Source organism: Cheilinus undulatus, linkage group 8 (assembly GCF_018320785.1).
Source record: "Cheilinus undulatus linkage group 8, ASM1832078v1, whole genome shotgun sequence".
Taxonomy (NCBI): domain Eukaryota; kingdom Metazoa; phylum Chordata; class Actinopteri; order Labriformes; family Labridae; genus Cheilinus; species Cheilinus undulatus.
Genome location: NC_054872.1, coordinates 30,533,161 through 30,543,544, shown reverse-complemented (window position 1 = coordinate 30,543,544; position 10,384 = coordinate 30,533,161).

Sequence of the window (10,384 nt, the reverse complement as noted above, 5' to 3'; positions counted from 1 at the left end):
CAAACAGCAGAGATTTTCACCCTCACTTTACCCTGAGTTTTTCTGGCTAGCCTCATAATACTTCCCCCTCCACTGACTGACAGCAAAGTGATGGAAAACTTCCTGCTGTGAAGAACAAGTGTGACCGAGCAAGTCAGTAAATTTTGTGTGTAGGTTAAGCTGAAATTTCCTAAAGGTTTCAGGGGGGAATGTTTAAAAAGGGCTTGGCTATGTTTGAACTTAAATACATTGCTTTTTTTTTTCCTTTACATTCTTCTTTAAAGATGAGTCTGGAGGCTGACACATCTGGCTGATGTTCTGCCTGATACATTTATGATTGTGGGCGATCTTGACATAGATTTGCTGTTTTGATTTCTTATTTTGTGGCTTTCTATGTTACATAGCCAGACATCTTCTTTTCTATTTGTATATAGCCCATAGATTGTTGGAAACATTGCTAGCTCTGCTGCTGCCTGTCTTGGCATAGACACTCATCCGAAAGACCTTTCTAATCTCGATGAGGCTCTCACTGGACACCACCTGTTTGAACTGTTGCCCCCTGGAAGACCTTTCAGGGTAATTAGAGCACAAATACTATAGGTTGAAAAACACTTTTCATGCCAGAGCCATAGCTGCATTGCATTGCATTGCCTGAAGTACTTTAATTTGTGTCATGTAGATGTTTGCAAAATGGGGCATGTGCCTGCAGTGTGCACAGTGAGTGAAATCAGTAATACTTGTTTATTTATCTATGTCTCTTTTCAATGCAGTCGCTACCTGCGAGTGCACCCATCCAGTTCTGTTGTGCTGGACTTGTGCAATGAAAATAAAGCTCTATTTAAATCTAAAAAGAAAATCAACAATTAGATTTAATGAAAATAAATTTATATTCTTGTTTTACTCTGCTTTATGCATGGAGATACTGTATCTACTGACAAATAAAGCCCACAGTTGATTCTGCTGGTTCTCTATCAATTTTGTTGCTTTTACAATCACTGCCACACATATTTAACCCCTAAGAAACTCAGAAGAAATAATTCTCAATCAGTCTTGATATCAACAGTTATGAAGTTGGCAAGTTTCTCTAAAACTCCTGCAACATTTCAAACATGGCCCAAAGCCTCGTCTACATCACTGACTTGGCTGCGTACCTCCTATCCTTTAGCCTCAAATGAACTGACCGGTCCATCTCTCCTTCCCTTCATCAGGTTTAAGTTTCACTACGCACCAGAAGCAGGAATCCAGAAAACAACCTGAGGTCAACGCCCGAGGTCAGCTTCTCCTCCTCTTACTCCCCAAGGCTTCATGAGTTTCCACACAGCGTACTGACAAGAGGAAAGGGAGTCAGAGAGTATTTAACATGCACTTAATATAAACATGCACAGTAGATCATACAGAGCTGACTTCTGAATAAACACCACTGGTACAAAAAATGTGATTTGAATTATAAGAAAAGCATGCTTGGAAGAGAAGGAAAAATGTCCTTTTCTGCTTCATTTTCAAACAAAATTGTATTCAAATAAACCTTTTAGTATAAATTTTATCTTCAAAAACATCTAATTGTTGCTGTTATTGTCCTGTACATGTACAGGTATTATTCTCTGATCTGAAAAGTTGCACCCCCCCAATATTTTGAACTTCTAACATAAAAATCTTTAGCATTGAAATTGCTGTTTTGTAAGCATAGGGTTTATCATATAATGTAGTTGACATAGCTAAGCTGGTCACTGTGCATCATACCAATGTATTTGTTGCTTCGGTCCTGATGGAGGTGGTATCTCACAGTGGTGGTCTGCAGGAGTGGGCATCCTGAAGCAGCAGCCAGACCCCTCTCAATCTGTCACAAGTTAAAAGCATAAAATATGAATGTGATACAGCAACAGAACAGCAGCTAACGTTAGCAGTTCATGCTTCCTTCTGTATCAGTCTGTGATGTGACATCCAGTGTTTCCACAACAACAGTACGTCTGTCATACCTGTCCTGGCAGCTCTGTCACACTGACTGCCATGACAAGACAACTATAAAAATAATAGGACTTCTGATTTTTTCCAACATTTAATGTCTAATTTAATGAGAGACAAGCCATTACACAGGACAATTCATCAAGGTGGCTATTTGTCAGGGGGACATATAGTTAGGTGTCATCAACATAAAAATGATATTTAATATCATAATTATGAATGAGGCAACCTAGAGGAAGCATGTATATGGAAAATAACAGGGGGGCAAGAATGGACCTCTGTGGTACACCACAAGTGAGGGGGTCAGAGGATGAGGAACACTCCAATAAAAACCAAAAAGATATATCAGATAACTCAGATTTAAACCAATCCAGAGCAGAGTCTTTAATGCCAAGCATCTGCTCAAAGTAGTTCAGGAGGATGACAACAGTATCAAAGGCAGAGCTCATGTCCAGCAAGATTAAAACTGAATTTGCACCAGAGTCAGCGGCTAGAAGCAGGTTGTTAACAACTTTAAAAAGAGGCGTTTCTGTGCTGTGATGGGTGTGGATTCCTGGCTGAAATTGTTTAAATATTCTGCATTTTGTCTCATGTGTAATTACCATGGTAAATTAGAGATTGGTAAATTGGAGAGTAGTCATGTTGTCATTGATGTAGGATTAGACAAGGCAAACATTAGAAACTCCTCACAGCAACTTTAAGTATCCAGTAAATATCCCATGATTCAGACCTCCCTAACATCTGAAAAGAGGTATTTTTGTTACATAAGTGACAATAAATCAAATTCTGCAGGTTGGTGTTGCAGCTTTTAAACTTGCAAAGAACTTTTTTGAGTCTCATGATTTTTCTCAGATTCCCACAATTTCCTCTGTCTGCTTTGGTTCTTTTGCATACTGCATAATTTTAACAGTGTGAGAGGCAGTATGGGATATCAGAGCAGGGGCGTTGTCCACATGGGTTGGCACAAAGTCATGCAAGTAAATTCAAAACTGATGCTTTCCCCCTTAAGCTTTCTTTTTCTTCACTCCACTCACATCATAAAAATACTGCAGACTTTACAGTGAGCAGCAAATGCAAATGTTTGTAAATTCACATAGAGGTTTGGTTTGTCCTCCTCGCCTCTTAAGTGGTCCGAGAGTCAACATGACCTCTGACTCTCCTCCTAACCCGTAAACTCCTCCCTCCTGAGAGCGATTCAACAGGTTGGCTAGAACAATAAACCAAATGCCTGTGTCATACAGACGCTGCTGATTGGAGAAAGCTTCTCTCTCTTTGTGGCCTCTGTCTGCTCCCTCTTCTCTCGAGGTATCCCGCTCTGATGGGAGTAGGATAGGAAATCAGGTCAGCAGTGTGTGTGGAGCATAGCAGACATACTTGGGAGCAGACTGAGGCCAGGCAGAGACTGTACACTACTGTGCACAGTTATCTGTGGGGCTCTATGAGTGGGGCTTCACTCTGCACAGCATGCAGGAACATCTATTGCTTTTAAATTCAGCCAAAGCTGAGTGCAAGCGCACATCTGAGTCAAAGGTGGAGCACTGCACACATATGGATTTAGAGTGAGAGAGTCAAAAGCAGCCAGATCAAATAAGAAGCAACATGCCCAAAAATTCTTAGTAGAGTTTGGGTAGAGCCCAGTGGAGTTACTGGACCCAGCAGAGTGAGGGGGAACAGGAAAAGTAGAGAAGAAAAAGAAGAGGGAGTTGGCGGATGGGAATAGGAGCCGAGCAAGGCCAGGCAGCGCGGGTGGGCTGAGGTTTTTGGGGTCGGAGTAGAAAGCATTCAGACAACTTCATTCAGCATTAAAAAGGAGGCTTCTTTGTGAGTGATTGTTGCCTGGTGCTGTAAACAAGTAAATGAACCCCCGCCCACCTGCAGAGTGCTGTGCTATGAGCTTTTATGTGAGCTCAAGTGCTGCCCTGCTGTCGTGTATTTGCATGAAAAACATTAACCCCCGGCACACCTGTGGAACTGAGCAAACAGTTCAAATGATCCGCTGATATTCCCTCAGGTGGTAATTTACAAGCCCCTGTCCAACTCTTATTGACTTTAACACACAAAGGCAATAATACATGCACTCAGGAGCTGGACTCTTGCAGCTAATTTAGAGGAGGAGGAGGAGTATACTATTACTGCGAGCATGAAAGAGTCTAAATCAGTGGATATGTTTGGAGGAGAGGTCAGAGGAGGGTCTTGACCATGGTCTCTGTGTCACCGTTTGGCTCAGAGCCTCACAGACCTCCTGTTATTGTTTTCAGTGGCTTCACTTTCTGAGACTACCTTGGCACTGATCACATTTCTCTCTCTCTCTCTCTCTCTGTGTACACACACACGCTTCACCCTTTCTTTCTTGCCCCTAGTCTAAAACGTGCATAAAATGCACCAACACACTCCCACATATACACACAGTGGTTATTTATAACAGGGTGGTAGGGAGAGGCAGCTCAGCCTCACAGGGCCTATTTTTGGGAAGGTTGAGCCTTCAATCAGTCAGGCTGACAGTTTCTCAGTGATACCAGGAGAACAATACAGAGCTGCCTGTTTATCTTTCTGCGTCCAGCCTGCCTGGCTCTGCCCCCCCCCCCCCCCCATGGGGCCAGTGTGACCCTGCCTCCCTCCAGGAAAAATTGGACTTCCAGTACAACAATGATCACAAAATTTGTCACTTTACAGCAAATGTTAAGCTCCTTTAATAGATTGCTTCTAGGAAATACACTCTACCCTTTTAAGCTCACTCCATCTAAAGAGTAACTAAACCCTCAGATAGGTTTTTCTCAGCCAAAAACCTTCATATTTAGCAGTGATGTTCATCAGTTAGAGTCAAATGCTTACTATTCAAATAAAACATATATTTTAATTCACATTTCATGTTTAAAATTCACCTAGTGAAGGCCCTCTACAGGTGAAATCCAGCTACTGCAACTGAATTTTTCTATTGGCTTATGTGGAGTCAGGTACCCATGTGGTGTCAACTTTTATAATAGCAGACCTCAACAGCGCCCATGCACTTTATCGGCAGCCCTGGTTCAGGAAGTGAAAATTCGCCATCCATATCCCCCAGATATTTGCAGAGTCTTTATTCAGTTCAGGTCAGGTATGGGAGCATCTGCCAGTGCCACTTCGCCATGGTCCTGTACTGCTCTGGCGTCCTGAAGGCCATTGTCCATCCCTGCTCCAGGCCCATAGTGCTTCTTTCCAGATATCCTTCCTTGATGCTTCCTCCATGACACACGCAGTCACCCTCGGCATCTTGACAAGCCAACCAGGTCCTGGGTGCGATGAGCAGGATCAGGCCATTCCCATATCAAGTAGATGACACTTCCCATCCCTGCTCTCCTGCATTAGACACACGGTCTTGCCAATGATACCCAAAGAGAAGTCGTCAAGTTGGCGCCTCTGGCCATCAGTCAACATCCAGGCCTTGCAGGACTATACTAAGACTGGGAGGACCAAGGGCTGAAAGACTCTGACTTTTGAATGCATGCTCACATACTGGGATACCTGGAACTCCACACACCATCTTTTTACAATGCTTTTAATGCATGAATAAATCAATCCAGCAACCTGATTAATCGTGACTATAAAAGTGCAAAAACTGATTATTAAATAATGGCACATCAGTAATAACATCTACAGTAACTTTTATTTGTATAATGGGGAAAAACTTGTGGATGTTTAGACCTTTAGCCTGATATTCTTGATACCATTTGGCCCTTAGGATAAACGAACTGAAGAGATTTGAGTTATGATGTTGTAGATGGTGGGGGTACAGTAGTGATATGGTCCTGTCATTCACAAAATATAAATCTCAAAATCAAATGGACCACCATGGTGTAGAGAGATTGGATTATACACAATCATTCAAATGGTCAACGTCTAGTCAAGCAATGAAGTTTCTGTTTGTGCTTCAGCAATTTTATAAACAATGTTTGGCTTTTGGCTGCATGGCGGTGCAGGGGTTAGCGTTGTTGCCTCACAGCAAGAAGGTCCCTTGTTCGCTTCCCAGTCAGGGCCTTTCTGTGTGGAGTTTACATGTTCTCCCCATGTGTGGGTTCTCTGTGAGTACTCTGACTTCCTCCCACCACCAAAAGACATGCTCATTAGGTTAATTGGTGACTGTGTGAATGTGAGCATGCCTGGTTGTCTGTCTCTATATGTCAGCCTGGTGATTGACTGGTGACCCGTCCAGGGTTTACCCTGCCTCTCACCAAATGACACCTGGGATAGGCTCCAACTCCCTATGAGACCCCCAACAGGATAAGTGGTATAGAAAATGGATGGATGGATGTTTGGCCTTCTTTGTGTTATTCCTATTTCCCTGTGAAAAACATTTACAGGGGGTGCAGATGGCCAGGTGGTTAGGTCACGACCCACGTATGCAGGTGGCCTGGGTTCAGGTCTGTCCTGTGGCTCCCTTTCAGCATGTCTTTCCCCCACCCTCCATCACTGTTTCCGACACCATCCACTGTCTTCCACTGTAAACAAAGGCATAAAAAGCCCAAAAATATAACTTTAAACCATTTACCTTCCTTGACGTCCATCAATCCTATCTAGCTGCCAGTCAATATACTCACCTGGTATTACCACTCAAACTATCACAATCAAAGCATTGAGGTTGTCAAGGTAACAGATTTTTTAACTGAGATACAATGCTTGTGAAACTCAAATAACATTGATGCCCATTCTAAATAGCTCAACACCAAAAATACATGTCCTAGGGAACTATTTTGGGGTAATTATTTCGTTTTTAATTAATAAGTAGAGCTACCATCTGGCTGTCAAATACCTCTGTGAGGATTACATTTACTGGATAGTGAAAGTGGCCCAATGACCTTTGACCTCCAGAATCTAATTGAGTGAACATTCATGCAAAGTTTGAAAAAAATCCCTCAAAGTGTTCTTGAGATATCATATTTACAAGCAAGGGATGAATGTGAGGCCTTATGACCTTTACTTTTGACCTCCAGAATCTAATCAGTCCATCCTTAAGTCAGAGTGCATTTTATGCAAAGTCTAAAGAAAAGACCTTCAAACATTTCATCATTAAAACTAATGATGAAAGCTAGGAGTATGTTCAAGCTTGAGAACACATTTGTTTTTAAATCACAAAGAAGCTGTTGTGCAACAGTCATGGCTGAAAGTCTTTGATTTTGATTAATGAAATAAATTGCAACCATTCTTTAAGCAAAGAACTTAGTTTAAAATACATATATATATTTGGGTTATGGCGAGATGGTCAAACAAATTTCCTTTTAAATATTCTTCTGCCTCACCACTTCCTGTTAAAATAATAACTAGTGTGGATTTTGTGAACAGGAAATTGAGACTGAATATACAGTATTTTCTTCCAGTGTGAATGGTCATCAGAGTTTTGCTACAGAGATGGCTGCATTCCATAAATATTATGTTGAACCCTTTAAATGTTGAGTGTATTAAAACTGGAACATTTCTGAAGGAGAAAGTTTGGATTTCTAGATGAATAATTTGATTTAGTTAGGTTCGTATTTCATTCATAGATATAACTGTCAAGAAGAATGAATTTAAGCTATTTGCAAACTTTTCGTGAAGCACAGGACCGGCATGAATGGCATGTTCCAAGCTTGACCTACTTTTGAATAAATGTTGTTAAAAATAATAAAGACACAGCAGTTATCAATATATTACACTCTTGTCATCTGTGCCCCATGGGATGCTAATTAGGGAGCAATAAATTCATCTTGTCAGGCTGTAGAGAACAATGAAACATGAAAATAAACGTTTTTGTGGCAGTGCTGAACATGAGCACAACAAGTAAGTGATGAGGATACTGGAGCACTCCCTAATATCAGACATAATCAAAATCATGAGCTTGTTTAACCCCTTAAACTTGTTGGGCTATCCCTTTTTAATGAGGTGTGAAAATGTAGTTCATTGACATGTGTGGGTTTTTTTTTTTTTTTTTTTTTGCCATCTACTTTAATGGACTGTAACTGGTTTAAAAACATCCTGCAGAGTTAAATAAAGAGTTGAAGCACACATTGAGTTTTATTAAGGCCTTTGGAGATGACCGATAATCCTGTAAGCCTCTGCAAGACTAGACAAACCAGAGACCTAGTTGAATATTCTTTGATTATCTTTAAAGCAACTTCTGGGAGAGAGAGAGAGAGAGAGAGAGATGAAGAGGAGAGTGAAAGAAATCAAAAACTTGATTAGATCATTGTTCCAGATGTAACTCAGTTTTTAAGTGAAGTGTGTGAACAACACTGCAGTCTGATGCCATCCCAAACAGCACCTATAAAAAGGATTTATCACCTTGGATGTTTTGCCCTTTTTTCGATTTTATAAATCAGCAATGGTCAGCTTAATTTGGCTTTTTTGACATTTAAATCACAAACGAAAACTCTTGAATGTCAAAGTGAAAACAGATTTCAACAAAGTAATGTCATTTAAACAAAAACATGCAATGTAAAATAAGTGACTGCATAAATATAAATGCGAATCACCTGATAGCAGTGAATGTGTCTTAAGTGAAGAAATTTGTGTCTGGAAGGTCCAGTCAATGGTTAATCAAAATTCCTGGCTACTATTACACCACAAAGACAAAAAACAATCCAAGCAACTTGGGAAAAAAAAGGATAAAAATAGGTGAAAAAAATCCCAAGGCACTGAACATCTCCCTAAGTTCAGTTAAATCCATCATCAAGATGAATTGAAGGAGTATTGCACATGTGTAAATCTGCCTAGATGAGGCTCTCTTCATAAACTGAGTGACCGCACAAGAAGGAGACTCGTAAGAGAGGCCACCAAGACACCCATGACTACTCTGACGGAGTTACAAGCTTCAGCATCTGAGATGGGAGAGACTCTGTATACAACAACTGTTACCTGGGTTCCTCAAACACACCATCCACACTGTGAAGCATGGTGGTGGCAGCATCATGCCATGGAGATGTTTCTCAGCAGCAGGTAGAGGTAGAGGGATCTACCCTCTTATTCAGTCTGCAACAGAAAGGCAGCTTGGGAGAGGATTTATTTTCCAAGCAATGACCTGAAGCATATAACGAAAGCTGCACAAAAATGTTTTTTAAGATATCAAGGTGGATGTTCTGGAGTGGCTGAGTCAAAGCCCAGACCTTAATCCAATGGAGAATTTGTGGCTGAACTTGAAAAGGGTGTTCACGCCTACCTGACAGAGCTAGAGCAGTTTTACAAAGAAGAATGGAGTGAAATTGCAGCGTCCAGATGTGCAAACCTGACAGAGAGCTATCCACACAGACTCAGAGCTGTGATTGCAGCCAAAGATGCATCATTTATTTTACCTCATATTTTTATTCAGTTGACATTACTTTGTAGAACTCTGTTTCCACTTTGACATTAAAGAGGTTTTTTCTGTAAATCTTCACTTTAATTTTTCCTCTGTTTTGCTTATAAATATTCTCTACCACCAGTTGCATTGTACAACCAAAATGAGTTTACTGAACAACATAAAACACATGAGAAGAAAGACTTCAGCTGTGGTGAAGTACACAGAACATTTTCCTCTCCACTAGAACAATAACAATACTGATGGAAGAATCAGATTCCTATGTTGCGACATCCTGATGGTACATCAAAGTTTGCTACATCCTCCTCCTCCTCATTTCTAAGTAGTAAGAAAAGCAGTAAAGAACAAAAATGCAAAATGTTTTATCTTAAAATATTTATTATAGAAACTAGTTCCTTGCAGCTGAACTATAACTTGTATTAAGGAGCCGTTCAGGCCTTTCAAAGGTTTATTAAATGGACTATTCTTTACTGTGCTCCCATAAGGACTTCTCTCTCATAATAACTGCTGTAGATATCCATCTCCCTCCCTCAATGATTCTCTTTATTGTCTCACTGTGTACTGTAGTAAAAAAAAAGACAGAAATACCGCCTCCAGAGCAGCTTTCTTTTTCGGTAACCCCCTTTGGCTAAAAATAATTTCCTATGAACTCTGAGCGACTCCAATCCAGCAGTTGAATGAAGGATTGCTTTGTGTGTGTGGAGATAGAGAGGGTAGAAAGTGGGATAAGTGGGAAGTGAAGAGGGCGTAGGGAGATTGACTTGTTTTATCTGTGAAGTAAAGGTTTCAGTGTTTACTGGAACTATTGGTCTATGTCATCACTACACAACTACTGCGCTATGTTGGCTGGTGGCCGCTCTGTCTGGACTGCTTTTTATCTGCTTGTTTTCCAGAAAGCCAACAAGTGAGAGAGAGAGAGAGAGAGCACAGGCTTGCATCAGGCCATCCAATAAATATTAACTCAGTATGGTATCAAGAATAAATCTGACAACTATGTCATTTTGAAGGGGGAGTATATTCTTCATTGTTTATGCCTCTCTGGGGATAATTTTTAACAAGATTATTATTTTTTTCCACTGAAAGCTGCCCTGATAATTAGAAGTGAAGTGGACACAGTGATATTGCTGTTGAAACTTTTCA